Consider the following 15361-nt stretch of genomic DNA (forward strand, 5'->3'; position numbering starts at 1 on the left):
TGTTAGAATTTGAAACATTTAAAGAATCAGGAAAACAACTGACATAACCCTAACCTAACACCTAAAAAGTTGCAGCTAATGGATGCAAATAACCCAAATGGTGTTTTCTGAGAAATATTATTTTTTATTAAAATTCAGTTATTTCATTATTTGCAGATTTTTCTTTCCCCACGTCAAAAATTGCTTCTTCGCATTTTCAAATATAAAACAGCACCCGTACACTCAATGTTTTTATTTGAAAATAGTTTTCTAGAAGGAAGAAAGATTTGGTTTGTATCAGAAAAGAGATCTGAATCAAGCTAGAGAAAGATACACCCCCTTCTCAGTGTGAAACAGTAAAATTGACAGACCACAAAATAATAATTTGAGTAGAGGAAAAATAGCACAGTAAGTCCTGGGTGTAAATTGTTCACCAGTCTTTCTTAACAAAGCTGCAGCTATTATTTCTTTGACACCTGTTTTTTTTCCAGGTACCACAACAGAAGCTTAACGGTAGTTAATACTCCTCTTACATTTATGTAAGCATTAAATGAAATTTTCCTTGTAATAAGAAGGGACAAATTAATGACAGAAACAATGAAAGTTCACCCGAGTAGAAACTTATCCAGGGAAATAATCACTTGGTCCAAAAAGCATTCAGAGTTCTGGACAAAATACATAATAAGCACATCCAGATGTTAGCAAAGTGCCAGGAGGAGTCTCATGTGTGTAACATAATTAATTTGAAAGTAGCAAGGCAAAAATTAATTCAGGGTCATGCAAAATATGTCATGGCTTTAAATGAATATTTCCAGTTGACTCCTGATGTCAGTTAGTTGCAGAGAACTTAAAGTTTAGTCGTATCTGTAAGGATTTTTTAAAAGAAAAATTGTGTAAAAACCAGATTTCTTGCTTCCCATTCTCACTTGAAGATCTTAATTTGAAAGTGCTATTTAACTATTTGTATTTTAAGAGAGAGTAATGAGAATTCTGTGATGAAAAAAGCAGAAAGCAAAAAAGAGAAAAAGCAAACATAAGTTGTAGTTGACAGACACTGCAGGCAGAGGGCTGATGAAAGGCTGAATTCAGCATCAAAATTCCAGAAACAGAACTTGGTGTTTTGCAGATTTTTGAGTTCAAAATCTACACGATGGGTGAAAACCTAATATGGCACCAAAGTTCAGGGAGTTCCGCTCAGGATTTCAAAGTTTAACTGTCATAACATCAGGAATAAATAAATTGAGAGATTCAAAACCCTTCATTCTTATGCCATATGAATGCTTATGTTGTGTAGATAACACGACTTGCACTACATAGCTCCATGTGTATATGCAGAAGAAAGTCTGATAGGCTTCTTTCTAAAAATGCTTTTAATTACTCACATACTGATATCAGTCATTTCTTAACATCCAGCTGATAAGAGTGTTTAGATGTGACAGCAAAAGTTGTTCCCTTTTTATCTCAAACTTTTTGGGAATTAGTGCTTACAATGCTTAGCATTTTTACAGCTCTTCTATATGCAGAATTGCATGAGGAATATGAGGAATATATGTAAAAAATGCAGTAAGATTTGGTTTCTCTGTGCTGAACTATCTTTGAAATAACATAATGAGAGCCAACAATTTTTTCCCTGAGAGCATACCATTTGGATATTTTAAGTTTCCCTCATAATAAAAGCTTGACTCATTTAGCCTCTCATTTAATTAGTGTATTAGATATCTGCAGCAGCCAACAGACTATGGTTGTTTATCTATAACCGGGTTTATCTGCTCAATAAAGCCAGAGCTCAGAATCTTGCTGTAGAAAATTGGCATCTATTTTGCTCCTTGTTTTAGGCTCAGTTCTAGCACACAACAAATTTAGAGCTCCTTTGAGCAGGTCACGGCAGCTCAGCTAAATATGTGTTAGGCAAACTAGAACTCATGAAAAATAAATCTTCATTAACTCAGAGTTATGGTTGCCCAGAGGTTTGTCATGAATCTTTGGAGCACCACCTTCAGTAAGAGAACAACTTTTGTAAACCAGGAAATGTTTAAGGTAGCCAATAAAGATAGCCCTCCTCTCAGGAACTGGCAGTCACCGCCAGCACTGTGCCAGGTGTTTTCTGTCTGCTGGGCATAGCTGTAATGAACAGCAGGGGAATTAGAGAAACTTGCTGATGCCACGATTAAGATAAGGGAAATGGGGCTTTCTCTTGTTTTAGGGAGAGGACTTTGATCCCATCTGCTTGTTCTCTGCTGCCTCTCTATCTGTGTAATTAAAAGAAAGATGTCCTCAGAGACTCAATTTATTTCCTGACAGTGATCAGTTCTGTAGTTTGTGCTGGTAGAAATTTGCAGCTTATGGATCCCTGCTGATTCACGTTGGGCAAGGGAAAATCATAGTACTAGAGGATAATTTGAATTCAGAAGACATAACCATTAATAAGAAAAACAAATGAAGGACAATCAACATGAATGGGCATGTTGTTACTCCTGTGGAATAATACAGTCATATGGGGCAGGCAGAGTCAGCTTGGAGAACCCTAGAAATTAGGTTTTCCCTTAGCAAGGGAATGCAATATCCTCTGTCCTGCATTGTTCACTTCCCATTGCTCTATACTGGCTGTAAATTAAGTGTTTACAGGGCTTTGGGCATGGTGCAGAAAATAGCTACAGTTGCAGTCGACCTTATCTTTATTCTTGTTTTTACCAGTGGTTTCTCCTGACCCTTGGCACCTCGTGAAACAGTACATAAGACACTGGGACAACATGCAATCAATAATAACAAAAGTTTGTTGTTTTTTTTTTTTTTTTTTAGCAACTTCTGTTTTTTGTTTGTTTGTTTGTTTTCATTTTTTATTTTTCCAGAAAGAGGGTCATTTTGGGCTGACACTCCTGTTTGCAGCAGCAGTACAGCTGCAGCAGTAGCTGAAGCATTACCCTGGCTGGCCAAAGGTCAAGGCTGCACTGGCCTGCCCTGCGCTGTCTGCTCTGCCAGTGCACAGAGGGAACACCACCCTTGGACAGAGCTGAGGGGCAAAGTCACTGACAAAACTGGGAGGGAAACTGCAGTCGGGATCTCTGTGCCCTACCCTTGTTGGCTGAACTGGTTACAGGAACTGTTAAGAGTATGAGAAACAGCTGGTGTTTCCAAGTCCATTTCTGCATAGTTCATGAACATTTGTCCTAGTTCCAATCTCTGTCCCAGCTTTACTAAAACCTGTGAACAGCTTAAAGCTACCCCTTGCTGATCGGTACCCACTGCTGCTATATTTACTTCTGGCAAGGTGCAGCCCACTGATAGTTCCTTCTCTCCTAAGCTGTATCCAGAGCCTCCTTTATCTGTATCTGTATCTGAGCCTCCTTTTTTCCCCAGGGCTCCTGGTCCAGCTCAATGTTCTTGAGCTGCACCTGTGGCCCCTCTGCATGTAGTGCATCCATATGTGCAGTGGGAGGGCATATTCATATCCCCACTATGCAGGAGCTTGAATGACTTCAGCCTGCGCTGGTGGCTCTGCTCTTCCTTAACATTATGGAGTCCCCTCAAATTGTGGCATGCACAAGGCAGGGGTAAGGGCAGGCTCAAAGCCCACTAGGCTGCTGGCTATCACATGCCATGGCTCAGGCAGTAGGATTATCTAGCAGTTGTTCTTGGGCAATTTTATATCTTTCAGAGATGAAATGGTGTTGACGTGAGCCAATTATTGAGAAAGACTTCCCCAAAGTTTTATAAAAGAATTTGCCTCTTCAAAAAGGCACGTAGGAGAAATTTGCTAACAGGCTGTTCTCTGGCTTGTGTCAATGGTTGAGTTTACTCTTAAAAGACACGGGCACTTGTTACGCTCAAGAATCATAGGTTGTCTCCTTGAGCCATCAAATAGTTGTAACAGCTGAAGCTCTGCAAGCCCTCCAACCCTACATAACAAACATGTAGATTTCCTCATCAGGAATGTTTTTTTTGAAACATTTTAGGGAGCATAGTTTTTTCTTTCAGCAACATTTTTCATTAGTTCTTTCCCAAAGAAATTATGAAATAACTAAAGATGAGTAAAGCTGTCAAATTTGTGTGGAATTTGAGTTTCAGCACATGGTGTACCTCCCAAAGTGTAAGTAGGCTTAGCATTTTCTTTTATTTTGTGATACTATATTTTCTTCACTAAGCTGGATTTCTGTAGCTAGTGACTTATTGAAAGGGGCCTTAATTAGTTTGGTTATTCCAAAACACATAATTTATTACAGCATCACAGAACTATAGAGGTTGGGGACCTCCAGAGCTCATCTAGTCCAAACCTCCTGCTAAAGAAAGGTGAGTCAAAACAAGTTGCCCAGGACTGTGTCCAGTAGGGTTCTGAGTATCTCCAAAAGTGGAGACACCACAGCCTCTCTGGGCAACCTGCTCCAGTGTTTAACCACTCTCACAATGAAATATATATATTTTTTCTTATGTTTAAACATTTTTTCCTGTATTTCAATTAATGCCTGTTTCCTCTTGTCCTGGCTGGGACAGAGTTAATTTTTCCTTGATCCTTGGCTGGGATGGAGTTAAATTTCTTCCTGGTAGCTGGTACGGTGCTGTGTTTTGAATTTAGGATTAAAATAACATTGATAACACACTGCTGTTTTAGTTGTTGCAGAGTGGTGCTTACACTAAATCAAGAACTTTTGAGCTTCTCCTGCTGCCCTGCTACGCTAGGTTTGGTATAGCAGGTTGGACACTGGTTGGCTTGTGGGGAGCAATTGTGCGGTCCATCACTTTTTTTTTTTTTCCCTCTACATTTTTGTATTAAACTGGCATTATCTCCACCCATAGGTTTTTGCAATTTTATTTTTTTTTTTTCAATTCTCTCTCATCCCACTGGGTTGGGGAAGCATTGAGTAAATAGCTGTGGGATACTTAGCTGCCTGCTGCATTACACCACAACATCTTGTCACTGAATGTAACTGAGAAGAGTCTGTCTCCATCTTCTTTACTTCCCACCTTCAGGTATTCATACACACTGATGAGGTCCCACTTGAGCCTTCTCTTGTCCAGTCTGAGCAGACACAGCTCTCTCAGCCTTTTATTGTATATCAAATGTCTCAACACCTTAAACATCTTCAGCAAGTCTGTGTCCTATTTGCACTGGGGAGCCTAGAACTAGACCCAGCACTTCCAATGGGTCTGACTGGGGCTAAAGGGAAGTTTCACCACCTTTGACCTGCTGGGCTTTTCTGCCATGAGGGCATATTGCTGGCTCTTCTTCAATTTGTTGTCCGCCAGGACACCCAGGACCTTCTCTGCTAAGCTGTTTCCCAGCTGGCTAGTCCCCAGTATTTACTGATGCACAGGGTTATTCCTTCCCAAATGCAGAACTTGGATTTCCTTATGTTGAACCTCATGAAATTCCTTTCAGGCCATTTCTCTAACCTGCCAAAGCCCCTCTGAATGGCAATACACTCAGCCAGTGTATCAACACCTCCTCTCAATTTTGTATCTTCTGCAAAGCTGTTGAGGGTGCACTCTGTCCCATCATCCAAGCCATTAAGAAAGATGTTATGGCCCCAACACTGACCTTTGGGATACATCACTAATGACTGCCTCCAGCTGGACTTCATGCTGCTGATCACAACACCTTGAGACCAACAGTTTCTCCAGCTTCCTATCTACCTCACTGTGAGCTGATACAGTTTGTATCTCACTTCATCATATTGTCAATTAAGATTCTATGGGAGGCAGTGCTGAAAGCCCTGCTAAAGTAAAATTTAAAGCTCTTCCCTTGTTCACCAAGAGAGACTTATCATTGTACAAGCTTGATAGTCTTTCAACACTGTCTCCCATAGCATCCTACTCCATTCTAAGGCAGACCTCCAAGCATTCCTCCTGCTCTTGCATACAGGGCAATTCCACTTTCCTACTGCCTTGCTCTGCCCTTCTTAAAGAACCTGTATTCATCCAAGGCAGCACTCCAGTACTGTGAACTATCCCACCACATCTCTAATATCCCAATGAAATCAGAGCCCAGCAGTTGCACACAGATCTGTAATTACTCTCGGTTTTCCCCTAGGTTGCATTAGGGAACAGCTAATTTTTCAGCAAGAACTGAGTGAGTATTCACCTTATAAGGAAAAAAACAAACAAACAAAACAAACAAACAAATAAAAAAAAAAAAAAACCACCACCTGAGGCACTATAAATTTTTAATTCACTTCTAAAAATCCAGACTAGGAAGTAGATTGTTAAAATACTGTTACACTGTGATACTAAGTGGAGGGATGAAGGGTGGGTACAGGAAAATAGTGCTTTTTCACACCTCAGTTATTGCCTTGAAGTAATCCAAGGTCAGGTGTAAAGGCAGTCAAGGTCTCATTTCATTTCAGCACTTGCTGGCTGACACTCCTATTACAGAAATCATTGTGTCTCTGCCCACTTTTGCTGGCAAGCTCAGAAAAGAATACAGTTATTTGGGCCATTACAGATCAAGCTTTTACACTTGAAGAAATAAGGGAGAGCATTCTTTACAGATATAACAAAGATATATAACATTCAAGAAGCTTAAATTATCTAGTTACATACAGTTAAATTCCTGGAATATATTGACAATATTCCAAATAAGACTTTATCAGCTTCTTTGCAATACAGTCCGTTTTACTGGCATGCTGTTCAAAGGTTTCTGTTGCAACTCACATTTAGGAGAGTTACGTAAAACGATGTAGGAATGAGTGACAAAGGTTTTATTTATTTCATTTTATTATCTGTTGACTTTTAAAGACCTAAGTATCAAGACAGGTTAAGCAATGAGTTAATGATTAAACTGATAAAATCAGTATCAACTATGATAGTTTCAAAAACTCTTTAGAAAGTATAAAGTATATAAAATATACTCTGAGTCGCAAGTTGAAATGATTTGCAGCTTCAGTGATGGTTTGTCTTTTTTTTGTGCTACCACTTTATTACAGTCTCCAATATTTATTCATTATCATATTTCTTGAGCAAATTATTTTTGCATAAAATTTAATGTCAGAGGAGAGGCACATGTTTGGTATATCTCATTTTTAATTCAACTTTACAGTACAACATGGATATGCTTTGCTATATTTTCCTAAAAGCTTTAAGAATTGATGATTTTTCAAGCAAACATCTGAATATAGAGGGTATTGTGCTACAGCAGTGACACCAATGTCTGGCATAGTTCAAGGTGCTCATTATCTACTTGCATAGCAGTTCTCTCAGTGGGACAAAAGCAGTTCCCTAACATTTTCTAATTTTGAGTTATCTTTCTTGGACTAAGTTGAAAACAGTAAGAGCTAGATATGCCCTTCTTTGGCCTGCCCTGGAATGAGTTGGATGTGCAGCAAACACAATGCTGTTTCAGGGTTTATGTATACTTCCAAGTTGATGTCACATACTCAGGAGAAAAATACTTTCTGTTATTAAAAAATGATGTTGCTACAATGATTTTTTCCCCATCTATCAATCTTCTATTTGGCAGGATGTGTATTTATTGGCTACACATTAATGAAATATCCAATCTGAAATAGTCATCTGCTAGTATCTGTGTAACTTCCATGTATAAATGAAGGAATCCCTTTTTGTTATGTTTACATGAACAAGCGTTACATGTGGGAAATCATAATTTTAATAGCTTTAGAACAGCATCTTTAGAACAGCATTAGTTGTATCTAATAATAATACTGTTGTTATAGTTATTGGTGCCTTTGATGCTTTCATCAGCTTCTACTTCTGTTTTTTATTGTTAGCAGATATTACAGGGAAAAGTACTGGGGAAAAAAAAAAAAGCATAATATTTGCCCCTCAGGTGTCAGTGACATTAATTTCTTTGTTAATCACAGGTGCAGATTCTGTTTCCTTTGAGTAGAAATAGCAACACCTGCACATATGCACACACATATGCTTCAGCCAAACAACTTTCATACATAAATTATCTGCAGCTAAGACTCAGTTGTAGTCTACATGATAACCAGAACAGCAGTTCCCTAGTTCTTGATCATTTGCTCTGTCTTATTTTAACTTTTCACTCAAATTTAGTTCATGACTTTGAGTTTGTCTGTTTCTATAAATAGGTGTGTAGGACTGAGATAAATTATGTGAAAAAGTGGGAAAAATCAGCTCAAAGCATGGCATTGTTCTTTTCTCTGTACAGTTTCCTCACAAATATGGAGCCAAACCAGATCAGAAAGTGAGACTTAATTTTCCATGCTACATGGAGGCTCTTTCATGTGACCTGGAGAATTTTTCATTGAGCAGTTCTGTACATCAAAGTGGCTGGTAAGAGGGTTCCTGGTTGCTGCTGGAGCCCACTTCTCCACTAGGTCTTACTAGACAAAAGAGTTAACACCAATCCCAGCTGCTTGGTCCAGCCTTTGTTCAAAAGAACTTCCTAGCTGCTATTTCTGTAAAAGGAACACCTCTCCTTCCCCCTGTTCCATTGTGGTAATTGGTTTATTTGTTCAAGAAATACAAGTATGTCTAAAATAAGATGTCGGAACATTGTGACTGATCCCAAAGGCTCTTGAGGACTTATTCTACCATGGATTAGCTGCTGAGGCTGAGAGCAGCCTCCCCTATTAGCAGGGTTCATCCTCCTGGCAGTTCACTCCATTGCTCAGGGGAAACACCAGTTCTGGGGAAAGACTTGTCAGTGAAGAGAGGGAGATCACATTCGCTCTGTAGCTTGAGGCAATTTTGTGGAAACCTGGAGGGAAAGGATAGGAACTTCTAATTTGGTTCCAAATTTGTGAGGAGCCCATGCAGAGAGAGGAACAGTGTCATGCTTTGAACTGATTTTTTTACTTTTTCACATAAATTATCTGTCCTACACAACTATTTATAGAAATAGGCAAACCCCAAAAGTAAAAAATTTTTAAGACTCTCTTCCTTGTCAAGGTTTGGCAGGAGGCATCATCAAAGACAGAGAACTATACAATTTTCTCATGCATATAATCTACTCTAGATAACATGTTTTTGTTATACTATTTCTGTTGTTGGGTGAGATGGGAACATGAAATATATCTGCCAAGTAAAATTTGAAATAAATGAGGGATCTGCCAATGCAAATGTTCATGTTTTGGGATATAACCCAATTTTGGACAAAAGGGGTATTCAGATTAGGTTTTGATAAATAAAGCTTTTCTTTATAGTGAGCCCATGTTAATACTGCTATGAGATAAGTAATATCTGCATTTCCTGGTTTGCGTTGTTTAAATCTAATAAAATTACTATTGCATTTAATTTCTTTCTTCCATAAAGGGAAGTAACATATTTTTTTTCAGAATGGCAAGATGTAAATTGAAGATAAGAAAAGAAAGGAAAATAAACCAAATCCCTAATTCTCCCAAGATCTACTGTTTAACATTCCCTTCTTCAACTTTCACACTTTTATTTGTCCTTCAGATTTCCTTCTCTCCTCAGTAACCAGCTGTTTTTGAAGTGGTTGCCAAAAGGATGGTATCAGTGACCTGGACCCTAGTGCATGGAATAAGGATCCTCTGTCCAGCTGTCTGTGTTCACCCTTGCTGTCCTCCATTTCACCAGTGTTTCTTAGTCCCCAGTACACAGGCATTGCCTACTCACTTGCTCTTTACTGCACCCCACATAACCATGCACAGCCAATGTTACTCCAGATTAATGAGCACTTCACATGTGTCACAGCAGGGGACTATTGCTGTACCTCATGCTTTGTTTGTACCTCTGTGGGCCCCTGTGGCTAAGGATACCATTGTTCTGGGAAAGCCATGGACTCTTTGCTGGAAAGTATCCATGAGCTGTGCAGTTTCAGTCAGTCATCTCACCAAAATTCCCTGCATTGGGGTGGGAAGGGCTCTACAAACATGGATGCCTCTGTTGGAATAAAGATGGGGATAATCAAAAGATAAAGGTTATATACTTTCTCATTTCTCCAAGTTTGACAAATTTCATTTATGTCCAGGATCCAAAATTATCTAATTTTCAGTCCCTTTTGTTTTTCCTTAGGTGAGTGGAGTCACAAGTATTCTTCAGCTGAACTTGTGACATGGACTTTTCATCTAAGTCTTTCCAGCACAAGTTGGAGATTAGGGGTCTAGTCCTGTTCCAGGTATCTGAAACTGTGTTCACCAGTTGTCCTACTTCTGACAGGAATAAAGAAACAAGCTGCTTTTAAAATCAGAGAAGGCTTTGAGAGCAACTGTACATCAGGAACCAAAGCACATTAATAGGTCTTGATGGCCCTGACTGTCCTCTGCTGGGGCCTCCCCTACACAGAGCCAATTGGGTCAGGGTACTATTTAAGCTCAAGCCAGGGCCTTCACTCCTGGCCTGAGCAAAGCATGAGGTGTGCTTGGTGTCTTCTCCTGTGCTGGCTTACTGTAGGTGGTTGACTGTGGGTATGAGCTGTAGCCTGCTTCATCTCTAGTCCTGGGAGGACAACGGGCTGATGCTGCAGGTAATGTATCTCCTCTAGTCCTGTATCTGGCCTTGACTGATCTCTGGGTGGGCTATGGGGCCTGATTTGCCATCCTGCTTTTTCTGGGCCTGTTGCTATCAGAACCTGAGTCCTGCTCAGCCACTGTGGGACTATCTTTGGTTCTTGACTGCTTCTCCTCATTTGCGCCTCCCTGACCCACAAATGTCTTCCTTGCAGAAGGAAGAATGCAGTTTCTTCCAAACTGAATCCTGCATGACTTCTCACAGCCAAATCTGGTGTTTGCCTTCCCTCTGGATGTGTAGGCAGATATAATGAGCTTTTTATCAACTACCAAATGTATGATAGCCCCCTGTGCCCTGGGTGGTCGTGGAGTTATTGGGTTAGGATGGGGCAGTTCTCCTGAGCTCTGGTCCCCCATCTGGGGTGCAGCAATGCAATGAAAACAGTTGTTTGTGTGCCATGCTTCAGAGTATGGTAGTTCCTTTTCTAGAACAAAAAGTACAGAACAGAGGAATAGACAACTTAAAAGGCCAATAGTGACTCTGACTTGCTAAATTGCATTAGTGGATGCGGACGCTCCTCCTACACCTCCAAAGGTCTATCACTTACACAGTTTATTCATGGTATGCAGACTGTACTTCCTCCCCTACCCTAAAAGAAATGGCTTCTTGTTAGCCATTGAACTACTGTTAAACATCTTTCTTTTCCCTTGATGCAAAACACATTATTAAAAACAAGTTGAAGTTTAAATGTTTGTGGAAGGAATTTCCTTCATATGCTTCAGACAACAATTTAAAGGCCCATTTAAAAATATCCCAGTATCTATTTATTAATGATACTTCACTCATCACCTTTGACATTTAGTTTAAAAGAACTGCTTTTTAATGAAAGGGCAGTACATTCATTTACTGGAATAGATCACCATTTCATATTTTTCTTTCTCACTCCAAATATTTATATAAATGAAGGCTAACCCTTATTGAACTTAATCACTGTCTTACTGTATAACATCAAAACATCAAGAGAGAAAAGCTTTACTTTGAAGCCTCTAGCAGGACTTTTTATCAGCTAATACTGTATGAACAAATTTAACTGAGTTTCCTCTAGTAACTTAGCTGTGATTCCTCTAGTAACTTTTAAACTTGTAACCCCTAGCAGGAAGTAGAAAAATATACGCATGTAATATCAGTGCCTTAATTAAAATTTAAAATAAATGATAGAGAATCTGATGTTACGGAATAACTAGAACCAATTTTTAGCAAAATATATTCTGAATTTCAGTTGCAGTCAGCTACAGGAAGGTAGACCATATTCCACATACTGAAGAGCATTATCTGACTCTGTTGCTGATTCCATGTATATTCAGCTCTTCCCTTGCACTGTCAGCTGTAAGATGGTATCTTGTTAATAACATATATCCTTGTCAGAGCATGCTAGCTAACTATTAACTGCCTGCCATCAGAGAGGAATTCCCCCCTTAGGACTGATTATTCCATGGTCATCTTACAGTTTCATGACTCTCTACTTTAAATATGTGAGTGATAGAGACAAAATACCACATTACATAAGTGCAAAACATAAGATTGTTGAACAAATTAATCCCTATTCAGATACAACATAATCAGAGAGCAACTTATAACTAAAAGGCTCAGGTCAGTGAAAGGCTTATTCAATAATCAAAGCTAATCTTAAAAGTGGAGTTAATTCTCGACTTTTGAAATACAGGAAGGGGAAAAATGATGAACAATTGCTAGGGCTAATTCACTGAAACTTTGCTTCCCATTTCTTTCCTATATTTTTTAGCCAGTACAGAAGCACCCTTATCTATTAAGATTACTTAATTATCTTTGTATGATAAAATTTATTGTAAGCTGCTGATAATTTTGGCTATCCTTCAAGAAATGAAATCCTTCCTTTTCATTACATTGAGGAACAGTGATATTTCTGAGAGTGCCTAAGAGTAAGGAATGGCCAGCCCAAGTAGACAGACACCAAAAGTGATTTAAATGACTTGTGTTCTCTGTGCAGCAACAGTAAAAACAGAATGCTGAAGAGATGCAAGGAAAGGTGTGGGTGACTCTGTTGTACGGTGGCCAGGCCACTGTTTATAATCAAGTCAGATACTTTCCCAGCTAAAGGTGATGGCCTGTTCAGGGGCACAGCATGGCCTGAGTGGGCCATTTAGAAAAGATATTCTATATATAGGAAGCTAGATTTGGATACTTTTCCTCCCACCCTCCCATTTCTCTCCCTTAATGCTATTTAGGTAGTCTCATTACACTACAGAAGACATTTGTGTTGCTCTAACTGCTCTTTATTAAATTTTCATTTGCACATCAGGCACAATAAAATATGAACACCTGGCTTGAACTAGTAATGCCACATGTCATTGCTACACACAATATCTCTTTTGATTGTGTGGATTCTTTCTTTGCTTTTTCCAATAATGTGTTGAAAGTATTGATTAGTGGACAAAGCATCACTTTGCCACTTGCCTTTTTATTATTGTAGGGGAAAGGATAAACATTTTAATGCAACAAATTAATTGGTGAATGGAGATATTAAATTTTGATTCTTTTTATTTATTTATTTTTTTTTTAAATTTTTTTGGCATGTGTTGTGTTGGCATGGTCGAGTTGTGGAGACCACCTGCCTCCTGTGGGCCAGACCATTTTGGAAAAATTCTTTTCTTAACAAGCACGGTCAATTTTGCTAAACATGAATTTGTAAAACAGAAATCTCATCATTTAGAGTGGTGACGACTTTCAGAGAGTTAGCAATGAGGACTGAGATAACTTCAGTCTTAAATGTCCTTAGTAGTGCCTGACAGAATGAATTGCAGGCAAAAGCCCCTGAAAACAGTGGTGTCCAGTCTTATGGCTTTGATCTCTTCAGAAACCTGACAGACGCATGTGTGTTTGGCTACCAGGTGATTCTTCAAGGGAAAGAATATGAGGAAGACATAATTACATTTTAAAGAGAAAGATAGTTCCAGTTTCCATGAGGCAAGACTGAGGATGAATACACCTTTTCTAATTTTTTTTTTCTTTTTCCTCTTAAATGGAAGGGAATGTTACTGTTGATAACTTCAGGGCCAGTAACTCTCACCTTTCTCCCAGAAAGGAATGTGTTTGTTGCCCAATGCCTCTCTCCTGGAGTAGGAGGCACAGCTTTTGTGTATGCACTCTTGATCAGGCAATGCAAATATGAAGAGGAGAAGGAGGGAGAACATATACTGTGGGGCAGACCTGAACTCATTAACCATGAGTGATGCTGCCAGCTGTCCTTCTGGCTGAAGTTTGTCTCAATTCCATTGCCAAATCAACTGCTTCCCAGAGGATACGTTGTCAATACAGAACAGAGAATTATTACTCTTGCTGTGTAGGTGTGGTGTTGTAACAGAACGGCCTGTATTCATTCTTTATTTTATTCCTCTACTGGTAAGTGAGGACATTTTTGTTCAAGGCTACATTTGTGTCAGTAGCAAGAGATCAGCATTTTCAGGTGCAGTGCAACCATGATTAGATTCACCTTCTATAGGTACTAATTTCTTCCCTTTTTGCACAAATGGTGCATGAGTCTGCTAGGCTTAAAGTAAAGGGTCTCAGTTTCATTCCTAAAGCTTTATGGGATGAGTCCAAATCAAAATGTTGTGGTTTGTTAGAGAGTGTGGCAGATCTGGGAACTGAACTTTAGTGTCCCCAAATCCCGGAAATGCTGTAAATGATTCTGCTTCTTCAGTACTTGGTGTAACACTCTGAAATGCTCAATTGCCCTCATAAGCGCAAAATATAACAGAAATACTTAGAAGTCAAGCATATGTTTTGGAATGCCTTCTGGATTCCTTGGCTGGAAAAGAAAAAGATGCTGAGAGTGTTATAAAAATGTATGTGTGCAAGAAAAGTGTTACAATCAACAACACAGTGCTATTACCACACCTTTTGAGCCAACCACCCCCCTGCACCGAGCCAGAGTATTAATGAGAATTTCAAATCTCTGTCTTGATGGACAAGCTGGGATTCACAACATTTTAATACAGCCTGCGTTTAGGAAGTTTCGCAAAGAAAGAATTGTTAATGAGTAATCCTTGTCCATTAGGGCACTGAGCCAATGAGCCCAAGCTTTGATTCATTGTGTTATCACTACAGGCTTCTGCTAAACCTAAAAACAAAACAAAACATAAATGTTCCTGTGTGAGAATCACTAGGATACTGAACTGAGTGCAGAACTGTTTTACATCCTGCCATCCACAATCTTGCAGAAAAGGACAGTAAGTAATTCCTTAAATCAATATATTTTGCTGTGAAGTTGTGTAGTATGAAAAATTTTCTCCTCCGAATTACTTAGAGTGTGTTAATGGATTCTTGGCCAAAAAGGAATGAATTTTAAAACTAATAATTTATGGAAGAATAATATAAGGAGAAGTGATTTAATCTATAAAACCGGTGCAACAGCAGAAACGCTGCTTGGGAAAAATATTAAGGTTATTGAAAAAAATGACAGTGTCGGAATTTGTCATTAGAAAGCTGAGTTCAGTGTCTGTGTGTCAGTAAAAAGGAAAGCTTAACTTTGACACTAAGGTTTTCCTTCAGTAACGCAATCTAGTTAATTATGTGCCTTAGCTTTATGATTGTACTGGTTTGCTTTTTTTTTTTTTCATTTTTAGAAAAGAAAAAAAAAATAAAAGTGGTTAATGGGAAAATGGGATGATCTAGGAGGGGATAGTTATACTCATTTTATGTAATTTCTTTAACTGTCTTGTGTACAGATTCCAGGTGCATCTTCCGAAGTCCGGGACTTTAGCACTTATTTCACAAAACTAGTACAAGCAAAATGGGGTTTCACATTTCAAGTGGCTACTGTTTTTTACTCTTGCCGTTTTTTTAAGAAAACGATAGTTTATTTTGAATGCTCCCGCTAGCCATTTATCTTCAGAATAGTACAAGAATGACATTGATTTGACTTAAATTTATTTTTACTTTTATTGCTCATGTTACA

At 38.8% G+C, this 15361-nt stretch overlaps 1 protein-coding gene across 3 annotated transcripts in view; it reads left to right on the forward strand.

The window, feature by feature from the left end:
• The first annotated feature begins 10359 nt into the window (after positions 1 to 10359).
• NR1H4 (nuclear receptor subfamily 1 group H member 4) overlaps positions 10360 to 15361 on the forward strand; it is a 41106-nt gene continuing 36104 nt past the window's right edge. For 2 of the 3 annotated variants that reach the window (XM_082784469.1, XM_082784471.1), the window contains exon 1: positions 14501 to 14633. The gene's annotated coding sequence lies outside the window, so the exon portion shown is untranslated. Of the gene's footprint in view, positions 10382 to 14500; positions 14634 to 15361 lie in introns of those variants that run through there. The other variant, XM_082784470.1, reaches the window with a different exon arrangement.

Source organism: Aythya marila (genome assembly GCF_965140915.1).
Source record: "Aythya marila genome assembly, chromosome: 1".
NCBI classification, from domain to species: Eukaryota; Metazoa; Chordata; class Aves; order Anseriformes; family Anatidae; genus Aythya; species Aythya marila.